Raw genomic sequence first — 10,504 nt, 5'->3', positions numbered from 1 at the left:
CTACTCAAACCAGGCTATTGAAAGTTCCTCCCAGCGCCAAAGGTCCTGTTTTCTCTAGCAACTGCACAAAGTTAGCTTTATATAATTGATCCGAAGGATGGGGTGATAAAATGCCTAAATACAGGAGACACCCCCCCCCCCCCCCAACCATCTGAAAGGGAATCTGATTACACCCCCAAGATTGGATACTCTAATAAGACCCCCGAAAGGCATGGCATCTGATTTCATAAAATTGATTTTATACCCCGAGAAAGAACAAAATAAATTAATCGCTTGTATTAAATTGCACAGATATCGTCAGGTTAGTTACAAAGAGAAGAATGTCATTTGTGTAAGGGTGATCTTATGTCTTCCTGATCCTACCTCTGGGATAATTCCGGATGGTCTCTGCAAATGGCTCAATCACTAGTGTAAATAGTATCGGTGAAAAGGGGCACACTTGTCGGCTGCCTCTATCAATACTAAAATTCTCAGACAATGCACCATTAGAACCGCTGCTTTAGGGTCAGTATATAACACTGCTACCGACCTGGCAAAGACCCATCCAAAACCAAACCGTTCCAGGACATAAAAGAGGTATGGCCACTCCACTCGGTCAAACGCTTTCTCTGCATCCAGGGAAACCTGGAATCGAGCCTTGTTGGCATACCTGAAACATGTTTAAAATTCTTTTAATATTAGAGGACCCGTGACCCCTACAAAAAACCTCTCTGGTCCTCCCTTATGATGATGAGCAAGACCTTCTCCAGCCTCAACGCCAGCATTTTCGACAAAATTTTAAAGTCCATGTTTAATAATGATATGGGCCTATACGAAATAAAATCCTATGGGGTTTCCCTTTCTTGAAGATAAGAGAAATGTCTGTTTCTCTCAGAGAGGGTGGGAGGCAGTCTTGACTGTACGAATAATTGTACATTTCTAGCTTTGGTCCGGGCAGCATGTCTATAAACCCTTTATAAAACTCGCTCCAAAATCCATCTGGGCCGGGCACTTTACCACTCTGGAGCTGCCTCATTGCCTCCTGTGTCTCTTGGATTGTCAGAGGGGCATTCAAAAAAGACACCTGCTCTGAAGTTACATCTGGAGGTCCAAAGTCTTAAAAAAAGAACTCCATCTTCACCAATCTGGCCTCACAGCCCTCCGACCGATACAAACCACAGCAGAGCTTCCTGAATGCTGCATTAGTGTTTTTGGGATCGCGGGTGATGGTACCAGCACCCTTCTAATGGATGTGATAGATTGGGGGGGTGGGCACTCTTTTATTCTGGCCAAGTACACCAAGTACCTACCCGGTTTATCTCCATACTCAAATAAACTCTGTTTTGCAAAGGAAATCTCCCTCTTTGATGCCCGGGTGAGTGCAGCATTCAGAGCGGCCCTGTGGCTGGAATCCACTGCAGCTTAATTGCAGATGGTCTGCCAAAGTATGCTGCCTTGGCTGCCTTCAGCCGGGCCTTGAGCATATGCTGCTCTCCCTTCTGCTGCTTCCGAGTCACCAAATAAGACATAATCAAATGACTTGCATTGGCCTTGGCAGTCTTCCAGAGCACTGACAGATTACTGGCTGTACCCGAATTGATGTCCCCAAAAATTTTTAATTCCCATGAAAAATATTCAATTAACTTGCTATCCTTTAGGAGGAACGAATCCAAGTGCCAGTGCCATGAGCCTGTATGGCTATGTTCCCAATTCTGCAGGACAGCACCAAATTCAAAAAGGCCGAAGGGGCAAAAGCATGTCAATCCTAGTATAGCACTTATGTGGGTTAGGAAAAAATGTGAAGTCCCTACCCTCAGGGCGAAGACATCTCCACACATCCACCAACCCCAGCTCCCTGTTCATGTCCACCAGCTGCCTGGATTGCAGGGATATACCCGCGAGACCCCTAGGCATCCTATCCACATCGGAGTCCATAAGCCAGTTAAGGTCACCCCTATAATTGCATGATGCGCCCCAAGGGCATTCAGCCTGGAGAGTGCATTTGTTAAAAATTTGCGGGGGTGTGCTGGGGGCAATATACATTCAAGATCCCATATTTCTCTCCATGTATTAAAGCTTTAAGGATCAGAAACCGCCCATATTTGTCCCTTATTTGATCTAACGACTGAATTGGATTAGTCTTCCTCTCTTTTCGAATTAATTGATGAAAAGAACACCCGGCTGAACCCTCGATGCTTTAACTTTAACTGCTTGTTATCAGTTAGATGTGTGTTTCTTGCGGCAAAGCTACATCAACTTTTACTTTTATAAGACTTGAAAATATCTTTTTTCTCTTAATCAGTGAATGACTCCCCTTAATGTTCCAGGTGTACCATTTAAACAAGCGGTTAGCCAAAGCCATCCAAAGGAACCTGTGACCCCCAGGAGGAAGAACCCCATTTATAGCATACCAAGTGAAAGCAGTAAGCAGTTCGTATAAACTTGAAAATACAACTACAAAAACTACCAAATCAAAACTTCTAACACTGACTTCTACAATGAACCAACATATAACACAATTAAGAAGAGACTAGCACCTTGCCCACAGGGGGCACTCATACTACCACTAACCCCTTCATGGTTCCTTTTGGCTGAAGCCACACCCTAAACTCAAACAAAACAAGGTTAAAAAAAGCTTACATGTGTCTTACAACAAGGAAATCAAAGGTGGGCACTCAGACCATCCCATCCATACTTGGACTCTAAGAGAGAGAAACGAAAAGGGAATGATAAAAAAAAAGCAAAAGATAATGGGCGGGGAGAAGGAAGGGAGAGGAGAGAGAAAGAAAAAAAAGACTAAACCAGGCAAACTATGGGAAAAAAAACAAAGGGAACAGCATTGTCCGTATTATTTGAACCAGCCAGTCTATTTTAAGGTGTCCAGGAAGTACTTTGCCTTTTCTGATGAGTCAAAATTAAACACAGACTCTCCGTGGCTGAAACACAATATTGTCAGATATCTTACAAAGTATTGAATATTCAAGTCCCTCAGCCTCCTTTTTACCTCATCAAAGGCCTTCCTCTTATGGATAACGTCTGCAGAAAAATTTTGGAAAAAACATGATTATTGATCCCTTGTATATCAGAGCCTGTGGATCCTTTCCCAATGCTACAGAAACTTCTGGCATCATATGTTTATCTCTGTAATGCTGGAGTTGTACTAGGACCGGGCGGGGACACTGGTCCGATCTGGGCCTGTACACTGCGACCTGGTGGGCCTGCTTGACCCATACCCGGTCTGCCCCTACTTCCAGCCTCACAAACTGTGGGAGCCATTGCTCCAAGAAGCCGAGTGGCTGACTTTCTTCTTCCCGCTTCGGCAGCCCGATCAGGCGGATGTTCTTCCGATGCCCTCGATTTTTGAGGTTGTCAACCTGCTCAGCTAAGGCACTGACCTGCTGTTCCAAGGCCTCCAAGGATTGCACCACGGATTTGGAAGCTGCGGTTCACTGCTCCACCTCCATGACGTGCCGCCGAAGACGCTGGATCTCCTGGTCTTGCTTCTGCAGCTTGGCTGAGATTGGTTCCAGCCTGGTCTGGGTCTCCTCCATCGCTGAATCAATCTTTTCTCGGAGTTTCACGACCAGGCTCTGCTCCACAGGTAAGTCCCCTGGGGCGTTCATGGAGGCCGACGTCACAGGCATGTCCGTTGCTGCAGCGAAGTGCCCTGCTTGTTGCGATCCTCGCGGTCCTTTTCCCTTTGTCATTTTTTGTTTCTTTAAAAAAGGCACTGAAACTAATATACATAGCAGTTCTGAAGATCTAAAACCAGCGATTTAGAGAGACATAGAGACATGGAGATGTACAGCACGGAAACAGATCCTTCGGTCCAACCTGTCCATGCCGACCAGATATCTTAACCCAAACTAGTCCCACCTGCCAGCACCCGGCCCATATCCCTCCAAACCCTTCCTATTCATATATCCATCCAAATGCCTCTTAAAATGTTGCAATTGTACCAGCGTCCACTACATTCTCTGGCAGCTCATTCCAAACACGTATCACCCTCTGCGTGAAAAAGTTGCCCCTTGGGTCTCTTTTACATCTTTCCCCTCTCACCCTAAACCTAAGCCCTCTAGTTCTGGACTCCCCAACTCCAGGAAAAAGACTTTGCCTATTTATCCTATCCATGCCCCTCATAATTTTGTTAACCTCTATAAGGTCTCCCCACAGCCTCCGACGCTCCAGAGAAAACAACTCCAGTTTGTTCAGCCTCTCCCTGTAGTTCAGATCCTCCAACCCTGGCAATACCCTTGTAAATCTTTTCTGAACCCTTTCAAGTTTCATTTGTACCACAATGGGTGAGAAAGGGAGGGTAAATGCACCACTTTGTCTGGGTTTTGATGCAGACCTCAGCAGGGCAGATCTACTGGTTCACTGCCATCTTGGATTTCCTGAGTATCCAATTTAACTCTTTCTCCTTTCCCCGCCTCTTACCCAGAAAGAAAATTGAATCCTTGACCATTAACAACATGCATATTTATTCTTATCTAAAATCTTTTGAATAATTTATAGTGGAACAATTACACATTATTCTAGGCAGACTATTGTGATTATCAACAGTTCATCAGTATCTCCTGCAATATTTTCCATTCATTTTCCTATAACGTGAGGTCATACTTGTTTATATTGCCTAGTTCAACTTGTACCAATGCCTTAATCAGGTGACTAAATGGAAGAGTCCGCACAATGAGCTGAAGGTGTTTTGTTCAACCATGAGGTGACTGTAGTTGAGCCTAGCCTGCCTTTGGATATTGAGCAAAGGTTTTTCAGCAGGAGTTACTAAATCTATATCCAGCCCACCATAAATCATTGCTCTGCTGACAGATTAACTAACTTCTTCGTGCCAACACTCATACCAGGTGTTGATCTCCCAACAAGACAGTATCTACTGATCATAAGGAGTTTTTATCTCCTTGCCAACTCAGAATGTGTGGCAGACTGAAGAGTGCAGTGTGATTGTAAATTTCAATATTATACTCTGAAGAGGGGCTTACCTGTTTCATAGAGCGTGATGGATTATGATGGTAGGTGTTAGACTGTGTTATTTATTCCTGGACCTCATTCAATGGGAAAATTAGGCAAAAACGTTTAGCAGAAAATCAGTGTGTTTGAAGCATGCAAGTTTTATATACTTGTCTGCAATACTGGCTATTTGCTCACTAAGCTGTAAGTTCCTGTTTGTACAGTTCTTTCCTCCCTATTCAATATTTCAACAGATTAGAGAGAAGCTTTTGTTTCAAACCTCTTCACTGTACTAACTGTCTGTAGTCTCAAAATTCCATCATTTGATTCAAATATTTCTTATTTCCTAACCTCGAGCTTTGCAAGTCCCCAGCATCTTTGCCAAACTCCAATTCTGCTTTCCAGATTTTTAATCACGTTACGATTGGTAACTACTGACATCGATTTTCCTGCTCCTCGGATGCTGCCTGACCTGCTGTGCTTTTCCATCACCACTCTAATCTTGACTCCAATCTCCAACATCTGCAATACCTACTTTGTCCCAACTACCATTAGCCACTCAAGCCCATTCAAGCTGAGAATTCCCTCCCTAAAACTCTCCCATCTCTGTCCTCTCCTCTTCAAAAGACTTCTTCAAACATACTACTTTGAGCAGGTGTTTGGTTGTGTCCCAATATCTGGATTTTTTTTGTTGTTTGATGCTCCTTTGAAATGCCTGTGGGTGTTTTAACCATATTAAATGTAAGTTGTTATATAACAGAGTGATGTGCATTTTGACAGACAAAGATAATCACGGATATTGAAATCCATTTGATTCTATCTTCATTCATGTGTACAAATTAATGCCCCCTACTGCAACAAATTTATTCAATTGTTTCTACCTTCATATATGGAAATCCATTCTATAAGATTATTCGAAGGATCTGCGAATAAATCTTAAAATTTACCTTTATAATTTGAACTTGCATTCCTATGAGCTATTTGATTCACTTTTTCATTTTCAAAACTATTTCAGTTGACTCTTTCAGATTACCACTTGGATTCATACTTTCGTAGATGAAAATAAAATTTCAGCTTTCCCTCAGACTTCATGTTTCCAACATTAGAGAGCGATCTCATGATTCATTTATGCTTTGCCCCCAGTGGTCAGTACGTTGCTTTTTATTTTGACAGTTCGTATTGAGTGTTATACTTGGGTGTGGTCTGACCAGAACAATATACTGTTTGATCATTACTTTTGCAGAACTCAACAGTATGGAAAGAACAGGGTGAGCTGGTACATGCATCAGTATGCAGACACTGCAAGCAAGTGGCATATGGAATGATGTTGATTTTTGCTGAGGAATGGAATGAGTAAGAACATTTTACTCCAGCTGTATGTAGCATTGGTGAGACATCAGAAGTACTGTGAACAGTTTGGTTGTCCATATTTGGGGGAAAAAATAATTTAGAAGCAATTCAAAAGAGATGCACTTAACTCATTCTTGGATTGATTGGCTTATGAAGAAAACTTGAACAGGTTAGATCTGTATCTATTGGCATTGAGAAGAATCAGAATGATTGGATAGGGTGGCTACTTGGGAATGTTTCCCCTTGTAGAAGAGACTAAAGCTAAGGGGATGTAGTTTAAGAACTTTCCCTTTAAAAACCCAAGATGAAATTATTTGTCTTTAGTTTCTTTAGAGTCTGGAGTTCTCTTTCCCAGAAGGCAGTGGACATAACCTTTAAATTTATTAAAGACCAAGTTGGAATTTTTGATAGACAAGGATGTCTAGTGTTCAGGTGTAAACAGAAAGTGGATATAAGAGCACAACCAGATTATCCAAACCTTAATGAGTAGTCGAGCAGGTTTGAAGGGCCAAATGTGGTATTCCTACTTTGGAAGTCTTGTTTTCTTTGAAATTGGCTGAGGGATTGGCAACAGTATTGGTGAGCAGTTTTTTTTATCTGGAAGAAGGTTTATAGTGGAGATTCCAGGGGTCTGTGTTAGGACTCTAGCTATTCCTCTGAAATATTAATAACTTAGACCTTGGTGTACAGGGTCCAGTTTCAAAATTTGCACATTGCAAAACTTGGAAGTATTATGAATTCTGAGAAGGGTAGTGTAGAACTTCAAAATGCTATCGGTTGGTGAATTTCTCTCCCAAGATTTCTTTTCCTGCATCCCTTCGAAAAGATGTTCCAAGTGTTCCAGGATTTTCCTGAAGTTTTTCAGGAATTAAAGATCATACTGTCTGATGTAGTTCTGAGTAAAATTGTGGGGGAGGTTGTTTAAAAATTATTTATTACTGATTTATTTGTAACTATTGAAGATGGAGAAAATGTGTAGATGAGATTGGACTTACTTTGGCTGTGGTGGGTCATATGATTAAACTTTCAGGTGTACACCAAAACTGAACTAGTAACTGCTGAATGTATCTTTTTAAATTTTCCTGTGTTGCTACCTCTGCCTATTTAATCCCTTCTAGCATCCTCATGGAATCAGAAGTTATTTTTGGTCTTGATCTAAATTAAAAATTACTGAAGTACAAATTTTTCTTCCTTCAAGCTATTAATCATTTGTTGTGTTCCCTTGATTACAAAGTTTTATATGCCATTTGCCTTGATGTCCTCCATCATGTGTTGGTTTAAGCAGTTTATAATTTTCCCTTTGGAATTGTTTATACTTTTATCCCTCATTCCCACTTGTGCATCTCATCAGAATTGGAAATATCAGAGATCTAACAGTTTTTAAAGTCCAGAGGCAGGGAAAGGATGAGCAAGAATAGACTAGAAAGTTCTTGGAGTTTAAGGCAGGTGAAGTTATGAGATAACAGGGACAATAATGCAAATGATACTGATAATGGAACAAGTGACCATCTTTAACATGAGTAAATGGCAACAGCAAAGCCATTCCAGTATCTGCTGTATGAGGTTGTACAGGATTGACACCTTAGTGAAATATTCTGAATGCCATAATATTGTCGAAGAAGTGGATTGTTGGTAATCTCTCTTTTAACAACAATCATTTATAGAGTAATTATATCTCAATTTGTTACCCTTTTCAAGTGTAACACATGTACAGCTATCAGAGAAGCACTTCCGATTGGAACTTTTCCTCTCCAACAATAGGGGGAGTATGTTGTCTAATTTTCTCCACTGTTGGGTGAAAAGAATTGCATTGGATGAGACTCATATGAGCAGAGTAAGACATTTTGTGAAATGCTGCATTCGACTTTTTCTTCTAACCTTCAACTTGCAATACCTCTGTGCTGTAACTTACTCAAAATGCGATCAGAACATGACATTGTGAAGACAGCAGAATATCCAATAATTGTGAGCATTGAAAAAAAAAGTATCTCCTAAAACAGGGAAAGATGGAAAAGGAAATAATAATGGATTTCACTCCAGTCAGGCACAGAGAGAAGTTGTAGGAACAATTTAACACCTTAAAGTTTTAATTATTTAGTTTCTCAATATTTTATTGCATTGATAATTAGCTCAATGTTGCTACTAATACCAATATAACATTCTATATTATTTTCAATGAAACTGTTCGGACACATTGCAATGCCTCCAGAGTAGCTAAATCTTGAACTTCAACCTTCTAGCTAAAAGTTAGGGAAACGGCCAAGAGAACCCTGCAAAGCAACATTCCACAACAAGTTCAAAGGTCAATTAATGTGCAAGTTCATCACTTCCTTAGGCTGCAGTCAAGTTGCCATTTATGTAAAGCAAAACTGTAGAATGCTCAGCAAATTCTGGCGTGCAATTTAATCTCTTAACTTTCAATCCCCCAAATTTGTAGGCTGACTTGCACATTAATAATATGCACACACCATTATTTTCCAACTCAACCTAACTCATTATTGTTTTCTTCTTTCTCCTAAAGGCTGCAATGGGGTTCCCCAAGCATCAGGCAATTTCTCAAACTTTATACAATTGGCCAATCTTCACAGGTTAATCTACTCAGTGATTGCTGACGAGTTATCCAACAATAGAAACTGTCACAAACAAGTCTGATTTTAGGCCGAAATTTAACACAAGACAGGCAAATTACTTTTTGAGAATTTCAAAGAAGGTTTCTCTCCATGAGCTGAAGCTAATTATCTCACCAAATTTTGTGACGTCTAACTTATGTACTCACCATCCCTTTATGATGCCACATTTACACTATCAACGGCTTGCCAGCAGAAGAAGTACTCACCAGTACTGGGACCTTGTGGAATTTGTGGCAATGCTATGTTTAAAACTCACCTGGGTATCAGGTCAATCATTGCCTGCCAGGAATAGCCCTTCACAGAATACACTGTGGAAGGGGAATGATGAAGAAAAGCTCCTGAGTGTCACATGGTGATACAGGTGAGACTTCTCCGGAAATAGAAACTCACATTCATAAATAGAATCCATGACATTTTCAGCACAGAAGGGCCTTTAGCCCATCATGTCTGTGCTAGTAGACAAACATGTGAATGCTCATGGGATTTGGCCCATAGTTCTGGAAGCTATGACAACGCAAGTGAATATCGAATTACTGTTTAAATATTGAGAATTTCTGACTCAACTACTCTTTCAGGTAGTGAGTTTCAGACACTCCACCTTTTCAGTGAAAAAAAATTATCTTCAATTCTCATCTTAGCCTTCCCACCTCTTCCCTTAAATCTGTGTTTCCTGGTTATTGACTCCTCTACTTAGAGTCATGGAGATATCCAGCACGGAAACAGACCCTTTGGTCCAACTCGTCCATACTGGCCAGACATCCTAAATTAATCTAATTCAATTTGCCAGCATTTGGTGCATATCCCTGTAAACCATTCTTATTAATATACCATATACTTACACAAAAGGTGTCTTCTTATCCATCCGATCTATGCCCCTCATAATCTCTCACACCTCTGTCAAGTCATCTCTATTTCACATATTTTATTTTCTATTTTACGTGATCATCTGTTATTATCACTAACAAAGTACAAGAATCAAGCTACACAGACTTCCTGTCCTTAGCCCCATACCATGTTCGAGCCCAGTCTAAGGGAATGTTACTCTTTCCCCTGATGCTGAACATGGCATTACATCTTGTTCAATGTGGAAGCATTACATGTTGGAAAGTCTTCAAACTGTTGAAAGCTCTAAATTTTATCAACAAAACCAAAGGAACACAAACAGGAAGAGCTACATTTGCTTCTGGGAACAAGCACTGGTTGCTTGTTTTTGAGCAGCAACAAATCTCCAATCACTGCAACAAGTTTACATTCATCGGAATCACAGTCAGGGCTTGTTGTGCTGATGCTGTCCAGTTCTGTCCTGCTGGAGGTGACATTCCTCCTGTGCAATGTCTTTATTTTCATCTTCAGCAGATTACTGCAGCTGTCCTAACTCCATTTGTGCAGAGCACAGCATGGTAAAATTATTGGGCACATTCTACCTGGAGTGGACTCTGAGGCTGCCTCCCCCTCACCGATCCAGGCATTAGAATGCCATATTCAGGAGGCCTATTGTCTGCTGCACAATAGCCAGGTGGAATTGCTCTGCTCTACTGTATCAATGCTTGACCTCAGTCATGGGGTTACATATTGGAGTT

This window comes from Hemiscyllium ocellatum, chromosome 24, assembly GCF_020745735.1.
Source record: "Hemiscyllium ocellatum isolate sHemOce1 chromosome 24, sHemOce1.pat.X.cur, whole genome shotgun sequence".
Taxonomy (NCBI): Eukaryota; Metazoa; Chordata; class Chondrichthyes; order Orectolobiformes; family Hemiscylliidae; genus Hemiscyllium; species Hemiscyllium ocellatum.
The sequence above is the reverse complement of the archived record's forward strand: the minus strand, read 5'-3'. Positions refer to the sequence as shown.